Below are 20,006 nucleotides of genomic sequence, written 5' to 3'. Positions count from 1 at the left end.
CTGAGAAAGTGGAATGGAGTTGATATCATGGACCAATGGACCCAAATGATAATACTATGCCACACACATTGAAGAGCTAAGGGTGAAAGTTCTTGCCAGAGACTGTCTGTCTCGAATTAATTATACCACTCAACCGCAGTTCTGCAACCTGTATAACCTGCAGTTCTGTTGTCTGATGTATTATATAAATTGGGTTTTCATACTGATTTTCAAAATTCTAAGCAAGTCATAGCTTACTTTAAATTAATAACTAGCCATGACCATGAATTAAAGGAACAGGTGTTTTTCCACAGTAGCTGGTTAATCACTGCTTGAGACTGGAACAGTATATGAGAACAGATGGTAAGGATTTAAGCAAAAGGACAGATGCATTTATATTGAAGAGCTTGGAGGATAAATCTCTAGAATTCTTGTGGCAGACACAATCTTTACTTTGTTTACTTAAAATGGTGATCCATTGCTATGTACAATTGGCAAGAGCGGTTGTCTTTGGAATCTTGCCTTTACAGATAGTTCATAAATCCTATTTTACATAATTCTGTTAGTCCATTATGTATACAGCGTATGCCTTCAGAGATGCCTCTCTCTGCAAATTTCATTAAAGGACCAACATAAGAATGGTAGTTTTCAACATGCAAGTTTGTTTGACAACTATTTTTTTGTGGGGCATTATTCACAAAAGTAACACAAGGCCAATTCGTTATATATTCTGGTCACAAACAGCCCTCATGGGTGTCATGTGAAAATATGTTGGTTAGACATACACTTGATGGCAGTGAACTCATTAGTGAGCTGATAGCTGATTCATGCATGTGTATTCATCAGTTGCAGCTAAAGATGGGGGAGAAATCTGACTCAGTCCACCTTTTAATTCAAGCCTAATTTGCATTCCCCCAAACCATATGGGAAACTAAACACAACTTTTCTCCGAAATTTGTATTCTCCAGATTTTGCAGTGCAGTTCTTAAACAAAAAGTGTGCAAATATTACACATATATTTGGAGTATGGAGTTGACTTTTGGGGAGCAGAGATGGCTGACTAGTTTTCGGCTGTCAACGCTTTTTTTTTCTGTCAGCAGAAAAAATTATGATAGCCAAGACTAAGATCTTGGTGTCCCACTCCCTCTTTGAAGATAGGGAGATAAGGGATAACCTTACATGACCTGATGGAAGCCATTCATCACACCTGAGACAATAAGTTTTCAGATGCGGAGGAAGGTCTTAGAGCGAGCAACCGCCATTGTACCAAGACACCACACAATAGTTCTCAGTGTTAGCCTGCAGGGCATCAGATCAGCAAAAACCTTCCTTATTTTAACTGTTTTTGAGACTGGAAGAAATTCTGACTTGGGTGATCTATCTGCCAATTAATTATTACCCAGAAGGCAATTTGGCTGCTGGCATAATAAGAGGCATTAATTAACAGGCTGAAAAACAAAACAAAAAGCTTAGCTTAATTACTGGTGATTAAGAAAGTTTACAAATGGATAAGGATGCTCTGGTTTGTCAAATACCTTCATCTTATATTACTTTTAACTTTCTATCTGTGTGGTGCTAGTTAGAAAAGTGAAACTGAATCCATTGGTGTGAGAACAGAATGCACTGTTTAAAGAGACAGAGACAAGTTTTCAAGGCAGTGTTAAGGGGGAGACAAAAATAACCCAATATGAAAAGGACACTGTTGAACACCTCACTGATTGTTGGTATAATCTGGCAACTATTGGATGGGCAATTGAAAGAGCTCAGAGCTGAGATGCTAATCTGGGGAAATATTGTGTTGGGAAGAATCAGCAGGATTTACTTCCAAGCAAAATGAAACACTGATTTCAGCAGGAGACAGGCCAGGCTGAAAATTAGATAAAATGTGCCCAAAATGAGATGCTTAACTACAATTTCCCCACCTCAGTGAAAATACATCTACATTTGAAATGGCTATGTACATATTTTTGACACAGAATGTGCCAATTTCTATTTGGCCAATCTTTGTAGTTTCCAAAGTCTTTTTTACCAGGCGTTGAGAAAATTTCCATCCAGTTATATATAATATAGCATTGCTTGTAGTAAAGGTAAAGGGACCCCTGACCATTAGGTCCGGTCGTGACCGACTCTGGGGTTGCGGCGTTCATCTCGCTTTATTGGCCAAGGGAGCCGGCGTACAGCTTCCCGGTCATGTGGCCAGCATGACTAAGCTGCTTCTGGCGAACCAGAGCAGCGCACGGAAACACCGTTTACCTTCCTGCCAGAGCGGTAGCTATTTATCTAATTGCACTTTGACGTGCTTTTGAACTGCTAGGTTGGCAGGAGCAGGGACCGAGCAACGGGAGCTCACCCCGTTGGGGGGATTCGAACCGCTGACCTTCTGATCGGCAAGTCCTAGGCTCTGTGGTTTAACCCACAGCACCACCCGCATTCCTGCATTGCTTTTATTAAGTGTTTAAATGTCACAAGACATACAAAACATATGGTAATACAAGGAGAGACTCAAAAAAGGGGTATTTTAAATACCCTTAGGTATTTTAAAATTAAAGAGGGGCAACATGAGATAAAATTTTAGCATTCTAATCTGTGTAGAGTACTCAGCCTTCTTGGGCTAAAAGGCAGACTAAATCCAAATGAAAGTAAACATAGACCACTTCTAAATAAACCTGTTTTGAATTGTTACAATTATCCCTCACCTCAATATATTTTTTTAAAAAAACTGATTATGGCAATATCCTGTATTTTTTTAAAAGCCAAAACACTGGTGGGGCAGTATATTTTCCTAATAGCATGCCATGGATATAATTACTGCTAACAAGTCTGTCCAAAATGTCTGTCATTTTTTAATAAGTAGAATCTACTAAGACATTTCATTAAAACAAGGAAAGTGTTTCAGTCTCATCACACACTATTGTGATCTCTAAATCTTAAAAACAAGAAAAGTTTATAGTTCTGTATTTTAGCCTCATTATTTTTAAGCTTTATTAAAGGTCCTAGGAAAACACTATTTATGGACTGTACACACGCACACACACACACAAAATACGATGTAAGCTGAGCCTGCTAATTTTATTAGCACTTCACAAGGGGAGCAGTGAATCATAAGGCACAATTTAAAACAATTTTTATCTTGAGGGTAATGCGAAGTAAATGCAGTTTAGGGTTGCCATACTCCAGGTTATAAAAACCCGGACATATTCGGGGCTCCCCTACCCACCATCCCACATCTCTGCCTCCCGCCCCCTCCCTGTCACCAACACTTCCTCACTCGCCCCACTCCCATCTAACCTACCATTCTCCAGTCATCCTCCTCCATAGCCCTCTGGGAACGTTGGGAGAAGTGGAGCGGCACTCTGGGCGCTGCAAGTCAGGTGCTGCCTTCTGGAAGGTCAGGCCAGCCTTCCAAAGAATGTCACCCCTTGGTGCGCCACCTGCCCGCGACTCCCAAGCTTCCCCCGAGCTGTCAAAACGAAAGAGGAAGGCCGCCGGCAATGTGGTGCCACACTGCCAGCGCCGCTTTGCTGGCAGCCTTCCCCCTTCATTTTGACAGCTCGGGGGAGGCTTGGGAGCCGCGGGCAGGTGGCGCGCCAAATGTCACCCCTCTCAGTGATGACACCCGGGGCTGTTGTGCATGGACGATACCTCATTTGCCCGCACAACCAGCAAAATGAAAAACGGCAACATCTTCTAGGGAGAGCACTTTGAATTCTTTGGCCTTCCACTTGTCCACAGCATCACCGTCCACATCTATAAAGATGTTGAAAAGAAGAAGAAAAAGGACAAGAACAACTATGTGGGTCTGGTCAACATCCCCATAGCTGCTGTGACTGGTCGGTAATTCGTGGAGAAGTGGTATCCCATCAGTACTCCCACACTCAATAAAGGGAAGACAGGCCCATCCATACGGATAAAATGCCGTTACCAGACTATAAGCATCCTCCCCATGGAGCAATACAAAGAATTTGCAGAATTTGTGACCAACAACTACACAATGTTATGCTCTGTCTGGAGCCAGTCATCAGTGTCCGGAACAAAGAGGAGATGGCCTGTGCTTTAGTGCACATTCTTCAGAGCGCTGGCAGAGCCAAGGTACCCCATCAGCACCCCGCCCACGCCCAGTAATGGGAAGACAGGTCCATCCATCCGGGTCAAGGCTCGCTTAGCATCCTTCCCACAAGACGGAACTCGGCCTCCTCCTCCTCCTCATTTCTCTCCACAGCTTCCTTAAATGCGAGCCCAACATCTGCAGGGAGAAAAGTGAAGCTCAGTTTCAAAGAAAGATGTAAGAAACAAGGCGAAGGGTGAGCTCGCAGCTTAGCTGAGAAAGACCCCAACAAGGTCTGGAACACACACAAAAATTAACAGTTTTTATACTATAATAATAATAATTTATTATTTATACCCCACCCATCTGGCTGGGTTTCCCCAGCCACTCTGGGTGGCTTCCAACAAAACACTAAAATACAATAACCTATTAAACATTAAAAGCTTCCCTAAACAGGGCTGCCTTCAGATGTCTTCTAAAAGTCTGGTAGCTGTTGTTCTCTTTGACATCTGGTGGGAGGGCATTCCACAGGGCGGGCGCCACCACCGAGAAGGCCCTCTGCCTGCTTCCCTGTAGCTTTGCTTCTTGCAGTGAGGGAACTACCAGAAGGCCCTCTGAGTTGGACCTCAGCATCCAGGCAGAACGATGGGGGTGGAGACGCTCCTTCAGGTATTGTGGACCAAGGCTGTTTAGGGCTTGAAAGGTCAGCACCAACACTTTGAATTGTGCTCGGCAACATACTGGGAGCCAATGTAGGTCTTTCAATGTGGTCTTGGCGGCCACTCCCAGTCACCAGTCTAGCTGCCGCATTCTGGATTAGTTGTAGTTTCCGAGTCACCTTCAAAGGTAGCCCCACGTAGAGTGCATTGCAGTAGTCCAAGCGGGAGATAACCAGAGCATGCACCACTCTGGCGAGACAGTCTGCAGGCAGATAGGGTCTCAGCCTACGTACCAGATGGAGCTGGTAAACAGCTGCCCTGGACACAGATTTGACCTGTGCCTCCATGGACAGCTGTGAGTCCAAAATGACTCCCAGGCTGCGCACCTGGTCCTTCAGGGGCACAGTTACCCCATTCAGGACCAGGGAATCCTCCACACCTGCCCGCCTCCTGTCCCCCCGAAACAGTACTTCTGTCTTGTCAGAAGTACAGTGGTACCTCGGGTTACATACGCTTCAGGTTACAGACTCCGCTAACCCAGGAATAGTGCTTCAGGTTAAGAACTTGTCCCTCAGCGGCACGGCAGCAGCAGGAAGCCCCATTAGCTAAAGTGGTGCTTCAGGTTAAGAACGGTTTCAGGTTAAGAACGGACCTCCGGAACCAATTAAGTACTTCACCTGAGGTACCACTGTACTTGTCTTTTATACAAAGGGAGTTTATAAACCCGGACACATTGGGCCCCCCCCCCGCCCCCATCTCACCTACCTTTCTCCATCCTCCTCCTCAGCCCTCCGGGAGAAGCGGCACGGCCATCCGAAGCGAGCGCCCGGCCTCCGCTGCTTCTCTCTCTCCGGAGCCGTTGGCGGCCGCCATTGTGACAGTTAACTCCTCGCGGTGGGAGGGAGCTCTCTCGCGGGAGCGACCAATCGGAGCCCGCTTTCCCCTAACGCCGCCGGGGCGCTCGCGCTCACAAGCCTCTTTAAAGGGGCCTTAACAACACGGGCCGGACAAGAACGCGCCTGCGCGCTCCCTTCCCTCCTCCCGCCCTCCCTCTTTCCCATCCAGCAGAATTCCAGGAGGGAAAGGCGCGCACGCATGCGTCCTTCTCTTTCCCTCCCGCGGGGGGGGGGGGAGCGTGCGCGTGCGTGCGTGCGCCGGGAGACGCCTCCTCCTCCTCCCCCTCCCTCCCCTCAGAGGATAAGCGGCCGCCGGTGCTGAATGAGAGCGGCTGAAGCGAGCGGGCTGAGGCGGGCGAGGAAGGGAGGGAGGCGGCGGCGGCGGCGGCGGAGGCTAAGCTCGGGCCGGGCCGGGCCGGGCAGCTGGGCTTCCTCGCCGCGTTCCGCGTTCGCTCTGCCCGCTCCTCTCGCGTCTCGTCAGCAGGTGAGTCGAGGGCGGCGGAGGCGGCGGCGGCGGCTCCTGAGGCACCGGCGGCGTGTGGGCGAGCAGCGCCTTCCCTCAGCCGGCCCCGGGGGCGCCTCGCCGAGGCCCGCAGGGATGGCCAGGCGGCGGCTGCTGCTGCTGCTGCCGACGCCCACGGCTCCGGCGGCGCCCGCCCCCCCTCCTCTCCGTCCCCTTTCGCCTCCATGCCGGGCGGGGGTCTCCTTCCCGCCCAGCCCGGGAAGCCTTCCTTCCTCGCCGCGCCTCCATTGAACTCCTCCATTGGGTTCCATTCAACTCCCTTTCCTGTCTCGCGCCCCCCCCCCTCCGACTCCATTGAACGCCTCTCTGTCACCCACCCACCCATTATTTGCCCAGCGAGCGCATGCTCTTCTTGCAAGGCCTCGGGGGGGCGGCGGGGGCGGCGAAGAAGAGGGTGGTTGGGGGTCTTTGAGGAACTTTCCACGCCTTGCTTGGCATCTTGTGTTTCGTACCTGACTTGACCACATTGCCAAGTTTATTCCAGCTCTCTCTCCCATCAGCTGCAAAGGGGAGCCAAGGTGCACAGATGCGAGTCCGGAGCGAGTGTTGAGTCGCTTACCTTGCACGCCTGTGTGAAGCCTGATCAAGCTAAAATGGTCACAGCCTAGGGCTTGGGACTCGTTAAACTCCAATTTAGGGTTATACTGACACATTCTTGGTTCAGTTCTGTTTGCTTTTCTACTCACTTTGGGTGGGTTGTTGGCCATGCTGAGTTTGGCCAAAAACCTAAGGCAACCAACATTCTTTTCTATGTACTGAGGATGCATGTATAAAATAAACACACTTGTGCATTCTACCTACTCACCCACCCACTCACTTAGGTGCCTTGTCATGCATTTGTTAAACTGGACTCTGGCCTATGAAATCTTAGGCCAGAATGAATTGATTCGCCTTTAAGATGCCAGAGGAATCTCTTACCCGTATTGTGTTGCTGTTTTCCTTGCTCTGTTTTGGAGCAGGGTTAGAACTTGCCTTCCCTTAATTTGTGCTTAATTAAAGCATACATGTGCATGCCTGGAGCTTTCTCTATTCTGCATGGACTAGCAGGCTTGCTAGTCCTCCCCTCTCCTTACCATGAGACATTGTCATTCCTATTCCTGAGCTTGAGGTGAGTCACAACTCTATCATCTGTGTTAACTATGTAGGAGGTGAGGGGTTTGGATATGTCATGATAGGAGTGCAGCCTCCATCCAACCCTCCATGGAAAAATTGACCAAAAGAGTATTGCCATGCCTTTCAAAGGCAGAGTAACTAGTGGGATTTAGAAGCCATTCCAATTTCTCTAAGCTATTTGCTGTGCGGTAGCTATTTTTACTAGAGGATAATTTTGAATAAGAAGTGGCGAATGGTCAATCCCTGCTCAGTTGCTGTCTTGTCAAAGTGCACTTGTAGTACATTCGGTGCAATTATATAATAACAATTATATATTTTTATATATAATATTAAAATGTATATTTTTTATATATAAGAATGTAGTATATTCAGTGCAATTATATTATAACAATTATATATTTTTTGAACTAGCTTCTGATTGTTTAATAAGTTTTGGAGTTATGTTTTGCAATAGGGAATTCTAAACAAATTTCCCACAGGAGCTTCCTATGACCTTGATACCTCGCTTTTGAAGTGTAGGACACAAAACACCAGGTGAAAACAATATGTTGCACTTGATTTGGCACATACCTATCCTGAAGAAATTGCCTCCACTTAATTTTGATTCACCTCGTTGTGCCAAGTAGATTACCAGGTGGAGCCTTTTTCACTCTAGCTACCAAACAGCTTTTTAGGTCAGTTGTCCTAGCTGGTACTGGAGAGACCCCAAAATACCTCATAGAACACCTAGCTTCGCCACCAAAAGTATCACCATTTTGTTTTTTCTCTGCATAACTGCACAGTAAAAGAGCAAGAGGGCCTGTTGGAACAGAAGCCACGTTTGGTTCTGCGCTTTTGGTGTGTGGGTTGTCTGGTTGGTTATACAGGCAGCACAGCATGAAAATGAGCACTCTCAAAATACAGGGCAACTAACTATTAGTGGGTTTTTGCACACCCAGTTCCCATGAGTATTGCTTTATTATTTTGGTATTTTTAAATGGAATTTATATGAAATATTAATGTATTATATGATTCCCCCCTTCCCCTGGTATTGTATATATATATATTTTCTTTTTCTGTCAGATGCTTGGAGACCTCTGGGTGACAAGGAACTAATAAGTCTAATAAATGAAATGTAGTGGAGCTGAGCAGCTACATAGAGCAATGGAGATAATGGAGGCTCTTGAGACATTAGCAGTAGATGTTCTGGAGGCTGAAGATTAGCCCTCTAGACCTCTATCTTTCACACAATAAGCAGGATGTGTGAAGTATGGGAGGACAGTGGCTTCTTCTCAAGCATGTGCTCTTTAATGCACCAGAGTGATAAGCTTGAATTTCCTGAATTTCAGTGCATGTGTCAGGACAGAGTGTCGTTTTTAAAAAAATATGCTTTACTGCTTTCCAGTAAAATATTCCCAGAGTGACATTACTTTTAGTGATTGAATACAGAACCATAAAATAATAGTTATTCCATATTAATACAGAATAATGGAATGTGGTTCTGTGTAGGTGCCGTTTATATTTTCTTCTTTCTCACTTGGGGATTGTGTTGTTGTGTGTGAATAGCGGCAAGGGTGTAAAAATTCTACCCACAGCAGTGGAAGTGTTTTTAACAGAACTCCTTCTCCCAGTACAGAGTGAGAAATACATTACTGTACTTACAGGATAGGAAGCAAAATTCAGCATGGATGAGAACTGGTGATGTGTGCTTTCAATGATGTTTATATGTATGTATTGGGTGCCTGCATCAATTGAAACTTGCATCAGTGGAACTTGCATCTTTGTGTGGGATTACTGGGCTTGTGCTTTTGTGCCTGGATCATGAGGTACATGCAAAATATATCTGGGTTTGGATTAAAGTATCCTTATTTGAGAACCTGGAGCAGCTCTCTCCCTCTGTGGGAAAGGCACCAGGAATTGCCACCCACCTACATATTGGCAAAGGTAGACAACAGAACCTTTCAGACTGGTAAGGTAAAGGACCCCTGGACTGTTAAGTCCTGCCAAAGGTGGCTATGGGGTTGCGGTGCTCATCTCGCTTTCAGACCAAGGGAGCTGGCATTTGTCCGCAGACAGCTTTCCGGGTCATGAAGCAGGTGCACCGGGGTTACAGTTCTGACAGCAAAGATAAAAGCATGAATGAGAGTGGAAACGAGCTTGGCACCAGTTTCAGTGTCATCATCCACCCCTTCCCATACTGTGACTAGGAAAAGATGCTGAGGAGCTGTTACCTAGTGCTTTTGAAAAGCAGAGGTCAGCCAGGTTGGAAAGAATTGAAGTTGTGCAAATGCCTGTGCCTCATCAAAAGGGGGAAAGGCTACTACTGGGGAATTTGGATCACTGTGTTTCCACTAGAAGCAGCAAGCGGCTTGCATAGTGGGCAAAGAAACATTCATTGGGGTAGTGCCTTTAGGCATGAGCACAATTTCTGTTCTCATCCAGAAGCAAAGTTCTTAACCTGAGGTAATATTTCTGGGTTAGCGGAGTCTGTAACCTGAAGCGTATGTAACCTGAAGCATATGTAACCCGAGGTACCACTGTATGATGTTGAAAGAGGACTGTACAGTATGCAACTGATTGATTCTACACCTTAATAGTAGAGTATTCTAGTTTGGTTGCAATAACCAACCACCGTTGGAAAAGGATCTATAGGATTTACATTGTTCTTAACGTAGCTCTGAAAAGTTTGTACAGAAGGGATGCGCTCTGTGAGTATGTGTGTATGTGACTGTATAAAGTTGTGTCAAGACAAGAATGGGTTATCAAGAGGCATGGCCTCCTAAGGCACTGGACTCCCATCATCCCAAGCCAGTGGTCAGGGATGATGGGAGTTGGGAGACCCGCAACATATTGAGAGCCACAGGTTTCCCACTCCTGCCCTAAAGTAGGATTATGGTTCAAAATATATACCGTATTTTTCGCTCTATAAGACACACCAGACCACAAGATGTGCCTAGTTTTTGGAGGAGGAAAACAAGAAAAAAAATCTTCTGAATCTCAGAAGCCAGAATAGCAAGAGGGATCACTGCGCACTGAAAGCAGCAATCCCTCTTGCTGTTCTGGCTTCTGGGATAGCAGCGCAGCCTGCATTCGCTCCATAAGACGCACACACATTTCCCCTTACTTTTTAGGAGGGAAAAAGTGAGTGTTATAGAGCAAAAAATACGGTAATTGGTTTCTATGGTTACTCCATCAAATATAAATTGTCAGTGTAAGCTAGCCTGACAATTTAAGATGTTAGCATTGTTGGAAAAAAGTTATTTATACCCCCAATTTAAACAATGTTTTATGGGATAAGTCAACTTGGTGCCATTCAGATGTTTTGGACTAGAACTTCCATAAGCCCCAGCCAGCACACAGCACATTGAATTAGACAGGAAGCTAAGAGTTTTACAACCTGTAATAGGGCTAAATGATGATAAACATTTACCTCTGGGGGGCACTGTTTTCTAGGACAAAGTGGTGATTGACACTTGGATGCAACCTTTGCTCTTTAATGTTTAAAATTGCCATTCTACATGTAAATAATGTTTGTTTTTGGGAGATAGGAGGTACATTTGAACAGACAATGTCCTTGATTCAGCCCATTCTAATCAGAATATCAGGGGATTTAATTTCCACTTAAAGTGAAAGTACAAAGTCAGGGTTAAAAAATATCCAGACCATAAGAAGTAAATGCTGTGCTAATTTAATAGCTGATAAGTTGTTGTAGGGCAATGTTTCCATGGAGGAGTCTTTTGTAACGTGTACTTTCACTTTCTAAACACTTCTTATTGGTCTGAGAGAGTAAGTTGATTTTCTAAGGAAAATTATGTCAAGCCTCGAGTGCTCACTGAGCTGTGATACTGTAATTGAAATTAATAACTTCCTATAATGTCATTGGACGCGGGTAGCGCTGTGGGTTAAAGCACAGAGCCTAGGACTTGCCGATCAGAAGGTCGGCGGTTCGAATCCCCGCGACGGGGTGAGCTCCCGTTGCTCGGTCCCTGCTCCTGCCCACCTAGCAGTTCGAAAGCACATCAAAGTGCAAGTAGATAAATAGGTACTGCTCCGGCGGGAAGGTAAACGGCGTTTCCGTGCGCTGCTCTGGTTCGCCAGAAGCGGCTTAGTCATGCTGGCCACATGACCCGGAAGCTGTACGCCGGCTCCCTCGGCCAAGAAAGCGAGATGTGCGCCGCAACCCCAGAGTCGTCCGTGACTGGAACTAATGGTCAGGGGTCCCTTTACCTTTACCTATAATGTCATTAACTGCTTTTTATTGTTTCACTTCCAAAACAACAAATCCAGAAAAAAATTGGAGAGACTCTGAGGAGATGAGTATTCGCGTATGTGTACTTTTTGGAAGGAGACATTTCTGTGATGCCAAAGGTATAATTATGAAAGATGGAGATAGTACATAAGCTAAGATTTCAACTGCCTCCATAGTTTCCAGAGGCAGAGGGAAGATTTCTTTCTTCCCCATTAACCTTTTAATTTCTTGCTGGTTGTAAGACGGAATGTAGTAGGTCCCCTTTGCAACCTAGTCTTTCTTACCACAATGCATTTCCTGATATAGAAAAGGCAATATGTTTTTGAACGGTCACATCTTTCCCTCTTCTGTCTTGTCCAGTGTGGTTTCTATAATCTTTATTTCTTTGGAGTATTTGTTTTCTTAGTTCTTATTTGTTTTCTTAGTTCTTCACCTCATTGGGAAGCATTGGTTTTCCACAGACTTTATGAAAGTAATGACTTCTATATCATGATTGTGCAGGAAATTAATTAGAATTTGCCAATGCCTCATAAGATTCGAGAGATTATAGAAGTACTCATTAGATCTAAGATTCTAGCCTTGCTGACCTAAAGGGGGAACTCTCCTATTTTTTGCCCTGAAGCAAAGATTTAGACCAGTAATTTACTTCTAATTGAGAAGTAAATTACTGGTCTAAATGGGAAATGCTTAAAGAGAAAATGAAGATGGAGTCCAAGAATGCTATCCCAACATAACTGCATATTGTTGTGTGACAACATGGCATCAGAAATCACCCTGTGTTCTGGCTTGCTATTTTATCCAGCAATGTGTGTTGATGTATGTGTTTATGCACTTCTCTTCAAACAGAGTTGAGGCAGTCCAAGTGCATGTGCAAATTCACCATTAGCTTGTATCCAGGTGGGAGTTAGTGTTTGCTTTGTATATACACCTTGATTCAAGTTGGAATGGATTATTGGCTCTGTAAGAAGTATTTTGCTCCACCTGATCTGTCAACGTGTCTTTTTCTTTGACTCACCAGGGTGCAGTGACAGTTCTAGACAGAAAAACAAAAGTGAGGTGGATCTCCAAAGATGTTGTGGATTAGTTCATTTCTCAGAATTTTTTATTGTTATGGAAAAGGATGAATTGATCCACAGAAAAATGATCCACAAATAATCCATTAAGCAAATCAAACAATAAATATCATCTGATATAGTACATTGCTTGAGAAAAATAAGAATATAGGCAATGTTCTTAATTTTACAAAACTAATAAACTGTAGGACTGAGCATGATTCTGTTCTTTATCGTTCCAGTATATAATGAACATATACTATTATGCAATAAAGCTTTTATTACTCCATCTGCTCTCTCTTTTCTTAACAATATCTATAAGCTTAAGTATATGCACCTCAATGCAGATTATTTATTTATTGCATTTATATCCTAACTTTTCTCCAAGGAACTCATGGTGTCATACAGTTATCTCCCTCTTCATTTAATTGCCACAGCAAGGTTAGGCTATGAGGCAGTGACTGGTTCAAGTGACCCAGTGAGCTTCCTCACTGTATGTGGATTCAAACTCTGGTCTCCCAGGTACAGTACTAGTCCCACACCAAACATCTAAACTTCCATGATGAAACTCTGTCTCTGTTTAGTAGCTAATTGGCATTTTAGCTATTGCTTGTAGATGGCTAATCATCCCTCAGCATCCCATGTATTATATTGCCAGATCACACAACTATTGTGCCAGATGCCACTGTATCCTGTCATTTCTTTAATACTCCAAAATTACTTCCCAGTACCTCTTTGATTTTTCACACAGCCCCCAGAATATGTGCAATATCTCCTCTTGTGTTTATGCCTCTCCTACACCATCACCTGGGTATATTTGGATTAATCTGGGTGTTAAATACCACCTTAGGTCCGGGGACTCTCTGGATCAGATTGGGAGTGGGTACAGCAAGGAGAAAGAGAACAGGAAGGGGAAGTCTCATCTTGGGAGTAGAGGTCCATTCACATGATGTTGGTTATTGCCCAAGTTTTCTATTGGAGCTATAAAAGGTAAAGGACCCCTCACAGTTAAGTCCAGTCGCGAACGATTCTGGGGTTGCAGCGCTCATCTCGCTTTACAGGCCAAAGGAGCCATTTGTCTGCAGACAGTTTTTCCGGGTCATGTGGCCAGCATGACTAAGCCGCTTTTGGCAAAACTAGACCAGCGCACGGAAACACCATTTACCTTCCTGCTGGAGCGGTACCTATTTATCTACTTGCACTTGACGTGCTTTCGAACTGCTAGGTTGGCAAGAGCAGGGACCGAGCAACGGGTGCTCACCTCATCGTGGGGATTCGAACTGCCGACCTTCTGAATGGCGAGCCCAAGGCTCAGTGGTTTAGACCACAGTGCCATTGGAGCTATAGCCCACGTCTATTTCCATCTTTATTATTACATTTATATCCAGCGTTTCCTCCAAGAAGCTGAAGGTGGTATGCATGCTCCCTACCCATTTTATCCTCATAAACAACTTTGTGAAGTAGATTAGGCTAAAAGATTACTGGTGTAAATTCAACCAGAGTAGAATTCACCTAAAGCAACCATGTCAAAAGTCCGTTTCGGAGGCCTAATCCGGCCTGCTGGTTGCTTTAATCCAGCCCCTGCGGCAGTTTATTTCCCGGGGTAATTTGGCCCTTCACTTCATCAAATCTGGCCCTCTTTGAAAAAAGTTTGGACACCTCTGACCTAAAGCGACCCATCTGCTGTGCAGAAGGACTTCTGCTTATGCAGCAGGGCTTTTTACTCCCCACAGCCACAACACCCCATTAAATTGGCTTGGGGTGGAGAACTCAAGAGTAGCATGAGCGGGGAAGAGACAGGGGGTTGTTCATCCACAAGCATTTCAGCTTGCCCAGCAGAGTGATTGTCATAGTCTGATGCTGCAAAATTCTATTTTCATTCACCTTGGTAAGAACTTACCAACTATATCTAGTTACTTTAATTTTATTACTATTTTGAACATTTTCTTTGGGAGGCATTTTGCTTCTCTGCTTCATATTAATACAGTCATACCTCAGGTTACAGACACTTCAGGTTGCTTGTTTGCGGGTTGCGCACCGCGCCGAACCCGGAAGTACCGGAACGGGTTACTTCTGGGTTTCAGTGCTTGCGCATGTGCAGAAGTGCTGAATCGCAACCCGCGCAGACACGGCACTGCGGGTTGCGAACGTGCCTCCTGCACAGATCACGTTTGCAACCCGAGTGTCCACTGTACTACTCCATATTTAGTTACGACTCTGAGTTAGGAAATAGTCCAGAGCTAGGTTTTCTTTATACTAGACCAGGGATGGGGAACCCTTTTCATCCTTTGAGGGCTGCATGCCAGTGGTAGAAGGGGTTGAAGACAAAAGAGGACAGAGTATCGGGAGGTTTTTAAGGCTTGATGTTTTTATTATGTTTTTAGATACGTTGTAAGCTGCCCAGAGTGGCTGGGGAAAACCAGACAGATGGGCGGGGTATAAATAATAAAATATTATTGTTATTATGAATGTACATTTTTCTTTGCAGAGTAAGCTAGTTTCTGCACCCACACACTCACTCACTATCTATCCTCCATCCAGGCAAGCGAAATGCATTATCAAAGTTCAAGGACACATTCCAGCAAGGCAAAAACACTCTAGGATAGTTTTGCTGAGGTTCCTCAACCCTGTACTTGTTTTAGATTGATTTTCTCTTGCATTGTTTTTTTAAATGTTACTGTCTCTTTTTGTACAGAATCACACAGCATTTTAAATGTGCTGATTATGCCTTGTTTCGTTACTGAAGCTTCATTATGCATAAACCAGGTTGTCATATGATTTAGCTTTGCAGCTAGATAATTGCATTTATGGTTTTGAAATCCTAAGCCTTCTGCTCTTTTTGGTTTGTAAAGTGTTTTTGGTGCTATCCTTGGTCTTTTCCCAGACCAAAAGAAATTAAATAAGTTTTGCCAGTTGTTAAAAATTTGGAAAGAGATCAGCAGTGGAATGAATACAAACAAAACTTTTGGAAGAACATTCAGCTGTAAAACTGGTAGTCATCTATCAATATCTTAGTCTTTTCATATAAACTGTTGTGGTTAATTTTGACCGTGTAGTTTACATTATAATATATCCTAATTCCTAAATATGATAGATCTTTCGAGAATTAGATATGGTGTGAAATCATATCTTAGCTTTTTGTAGGTAACCCCCCCCCCACTCATTCTGATTTTTAAAGGTTTACCCTGTATCCTGAAGTATTTCTGAATGTGTGTTATAAAGTATCAGGTAAAAATGTTTCTGGGTTCATTTAATAACAGTAACCTTTGGGGATGGAGTAGTTCATATTTGTCTTTGGCATTCCGAGAATTGTTTGTGAAAGAGAGAAAAAATAATAATCGTATAATAAAGCAATAAAATAACAGCATAGCACAGGATAAAAACTCCAGTGAATCAAATTCTCTAACTTCCCCAGTAGCAATTCATATGCTTTAAAAGTTCAGTGAAAAGATCTCTTTCAACAACATCAGATGCTGGCATTAGGAGGTCGTATTTCTTTGGTATTCAAGTTATTAAGTTCAAAGGGCCAACTCATACTACACAGAACTGGGAAAAGCAAAAGTATGAGAATCCTTGTGAAAAGGGGGCTCTTGGATTTTTATTATGGTGACCTCTGTGGTGACTCTACACATTAGAGCAGAGATGGAAAAGGAGTTGCAAATGCCTTTCACTTCTTTCCCTCCTTAAATGTAATATCAGAACAAGCATTTAGAGGCCCCAGACACAAACTTTAGCTTTTCAGCCCCCACTCCCCTTTGTCTCTCTTTTGCTGATTGGCTGCAACAATTTCAGGAAGAAACCATCAAGGGAAGAGTGAAAGAGAGCAGACAATCCTACAGTAGAAATGTTTCCATAGGAAACAGTGGAAATTGTGGACCCGTTACGCAAACACTCACCTGACAATTGTAAGCAGGACCTGCGTGTATACACATCCATGTTTTGTGCCATGTACGTATAAGAAGGAGTTTCATCAACACTGGGAGCTGTGCTAATTAAAAAGCAGAAATTTACTATAAAATCTTAAGTTGATCAGAATGAGGAACAATCTTTTTTGCAGTTGCTAGTGCAACTAGTGTGCACTATAGGAGATGGATAAACATAGATGACTGAACCTCCCTGTTGAATATCAGTTACTTTAAAACTATCAACCTGCCCTTGAGTTAAGAACTTAGAGGGAAGACCTGTTGAGCCTACTGCAGTTGAATGAGATCTGCTACATAGCCACTAGTGAAAGGGTTTTCTCTCGGTTCGTGCCCTGGTTGTAGAATTCCCTTCCCTCTGAGTTTTCATTGCCAGCTCAAAATATATTTGTTTGCTCAGGCATTTGTCAATTAGGTGGCTATTGTTTGATTCTGTTTTAATTACTGTTTTATCTTTTCAGGGTGGTTTGTCTGTGCTTGCCCTGTGAATTTGGTCTTGATGAAACTATGATGTGTTTTTATGGGTTTTACTGTACCCCAACCTGGGATTTTTTGTTGATGAAGGGTAGGTTTAAAATGTTTTTACTGCCAGCTTTCCCTTGTCTTTACATTTTTATTATGTTGGACCTATGTTTTATTTGGAGACGGTAGGCCTGTTTCTTTAGGCATATTTACGAACTATTCAACCTCTCAAACATATGGATAAAAAGACATCAGTAAGAAAAAGAGCTGAGAGCATTTGTTTATGGTAGTGTTTTAATGCAGGAAAATCTACTGTCAGGCATCATACAGCAGAACCAGAAGTAAGTCCTATTGAATTCAGTGGGGCTTACTCGCAAGTAAGTAGTGTTGGAATTGCAGCCTCAATGACCTTACCATCCTGCTTTTTATATAAGAACTTAAAAGCCCAATCAAAACATCTGGCTACATTTCTGAACAACAACAAAAGTTTCATACTTGAGGTAGATTGTCAGTTACCAGGAAGTGATATCCTTGCATGTCTATCTGGTAAGATAGAATGACTTCAGAAAATACAGAATTCACTGCAATCCCTTACATGTCTACTTTATATGTCTCATTGAGTGGAACTTGCTCCCAGATAATTAAGTATTGGATTGCTGCCTAACAGTGTAATACTATACATCCCTACTCATAGATACATGTGTTCAGTATAAAATTGTATGTTGAGGTAGTAGTGTTATAGTGTTTTGTTTTTTGTTTTTAAACACTCTTGACTGTAAAATTCATCTTTTATTCTCTAAGCTGGAACAGTTCCTGCCTGTTCTCTGACTTATCAAAGAAATACACCTAAAGTTTCTTGCAAGAAGCATTAAATTCACCAGTTGTAATGAATTTTGGCTGATTTTAGGCTGCTGTTTGCAAACAAATTATTTAACATGGCCTTAGCATAAAATATTTTCATAGCCTTCCTCTTGCATTTAAATATACAGTATACCAGATTTTCAGTTTGTTCAGCTGATGTGCAGGGTTGAGACTATGTTAATTTTTGTTGTGTCTGGTTCAGACTTTGGTTGTAAAAAAGGTCAAGAACCTTTTCCAGCCTCGTGGTCACATAGGCAACCTTCCAGGGGCCGCACGCCAGTTGTGGGCAGGGCCAGAGTCAAAAGCGGTAGGCGTAGTCAATGTAAATTTTACTTTTGTATAGCAGGCTTGACTTCTACCCCCAATTGCACTCATCTTTAACCCCCATCCATGCCAACTAAAGTTCTTATCAGAGTTCCCTTTACCCCCCCCCCCCAAGAAAAACGTGATGTAAGGCTGATGAAGGATGTGGTCGGAGGAAAGTCCCAACGGTGTTATGCATGATGTTCTGCATGCATATTGGGACACTTCACGGTTTCCTCTTATGGCTGCTGCCCCACAAATGTCTTCTGGAACAGCATTTTATGAAGTGCAAGGGGATAGCGCACCTCAGTGTGTACACTCATCGGCTTTTCTGGATTTTAACCAGAAAATATATTCATAGAACTTGAGAAATCTCTTTGTATTGTGTTTTTAAATGTACATCATTTTTGTGCAACATTGTGCAAACACGCAATTTGATTTCAGATTTCTGTTTTGGATTTGTTATTTATGAGTTGGTATTTGTTATCTTTGCTAAAGATAACAATTGTATGTGGTTTTTATCTTCCAGAACTGAGGTTTCTCTGCCAAACTGGGATGTGGATATTAAATTGAACCACTCACATTAGGAAATAGATTGGATCCACCCTATTGGCTTTTGCACTACTTATGCTTCCTTGATGGATTGCTGTCTCTTATTTCAGAACTGTGAAAGCTTCTCTGCTAGACCATCACTTTGTGGCACAGAACAGCTTGTGTTTCCATGTTTCCAATTATGAAGAGATTAAATGTAAAGTACCGTATTATTCGCACCATAGGACGCACTTTTTCCCCTCCAAAAATGAAGGGGAAATTTGTGTGCGTCCTATGGTGCAAATGCAGGCTTCAGGAGAGCCCCAGCCGCCATCCCGCTGTCCCCCAACTTGGTTAGAAGGCTGGCGGGGGGAGAAGCCTGCTCCTCCCCGTCGCCAGCCCCGCAAACTTGGGAGACAGCGGGAGAGGCGCAGCGCGCCATCCCGCTGTCCCCCGACTTGGCTAGAAGGCTGGCGGGGGGAGAAGCCTGCTCCTCCCTGTCGCCAGCCCCGCAAACTCTGGGGACAGCGCTGGGCTCCCGCTGCTTGTGGAGAGTTGCCTGCATGCTGAGGCCTGCGCGCGCTGAGCTCAGCGCGTCCAGGCTTCGTGGACTTCTCCGCAAGCAGCGGGAGCGCTCCCACGGCTTGCGGAGACTTGCCTGTTTGGGGGCTGGGGTCGGGGGAAGCTCGAGCTTCCCCCGTCCCAGCCCCGCGCCTGGGGGGGAAATAATTTCCCCCCCTTTATTTCCCCCCAAAAAAACTGGGTGCACCCTATGGTGTGAAAAATACGGTACATACACATAAATTTCTCTCTCTTTGTGGTTTTATTTATTTTACTAGGTGTTTTGTTACTCAAGCATAATGTGACTTTCATTTTGAAACACCAACATAATTTTATGTTTATACAGTATATAAACATAAAGTACTGGCTATTTTACATCCAAGATTAAGTCAGTCTCATTTCTCACGCTGTAAACTGCTTTATGCTTTCTTAGTGGTATTACTCCATTTCTGGTTCTTGACACCCATTGGAGCCGCCCCTGCTCAAAATAGCTTAATCACAGGTTCTTTGCTATTTTTGAGAGTGTAATTTATAACAACTTTTTTTTCTAACGTAGGAGAAATCTAGAAATACATGCACCTCTGAAACAAAGTGTTCAGTTTGTCTTGGAAATATGTTACAGCACAGCTTAATTTGGCTATTTTGGAAGCATGAGTTTCTGTGTGAAATGAGATATTTAATTACTTTTCTTACTAGAAATAATGGAGAAGCTGGTCATATTAAGGGTGTTAAAACTGTGACAGCCCAGTTAGCATTCTCTTAGAGAATGGGTATGTTGCCCACTTGCCTCCTGGGATGCTGTTCAGGAGCCCCCCTTGAAATGAAACAGTCCAGGTCTGGGTTGGAAATGGTGCTAACTTTATTGGATGCAGC

The 20,006-nt window shown here is 43.8% G+C and overlaps 1 protein-coding gene and 1 long non-coding RNA gene across 4 annotated transcripts in view; one reads left to right on the top strand and one right to left on the bottom strand.

The window, feature by feature from the left end:
- The first annotated feature begins 5,812 nt into the window (after positions 1-5,812).
- RALGPS2 (Ral GEF with PH domain and SH3 binding motif 2) overlaps positions 5,813-20,006 on the top strand; it is a 97,077-nt gene continuing 82,883 nt past the window's right edge. Inside the window, exon 1 of one of the 3 annotated variants that reach the window (XM_083743883.1) lies at positions 5,813-6,063. The gene's annotated coding sequence lies outside the window, so the exon portion shown is untranslated. The remainder of the gene's footprint in view (positions 6,064-20,006) is intronic. The other 2 variants (XM_083743882.1, XR_014565547.1) reach the window with 2 other exon arrangements.
- Positions 10,675-11,598, bottom strand: LOC310846929. Its single transcript, XR_014565635.1, has 2 exons — positions 11,428-11,598; positions 10,675-11,062 (listed from the first exon to the last, which is right to left on the bottom strand). It is a non-coding gene; the product is annotated as an uncharacterized lncRNA (long non-coding RNA).

The sequence above is a fragment of the Podarcis gaigeae genome (genome assembly GCF_964106915.1).
Source record: "Podarcis gaigeae genome assembly, chromosome: 6".
Taxonomy (NCBI): domain Eukaryota; kingdom Metazoa; phylum Chordata; class Lepidosauria; order Squamata; family Lacertidae; genus Podarcis; species Podarcis gaigeae.
The sequence above is the reverse complement of the archived record's forward strand: the minus strand, read 5'-3'. Positions and strand labels throughout refer to the sequence as shown.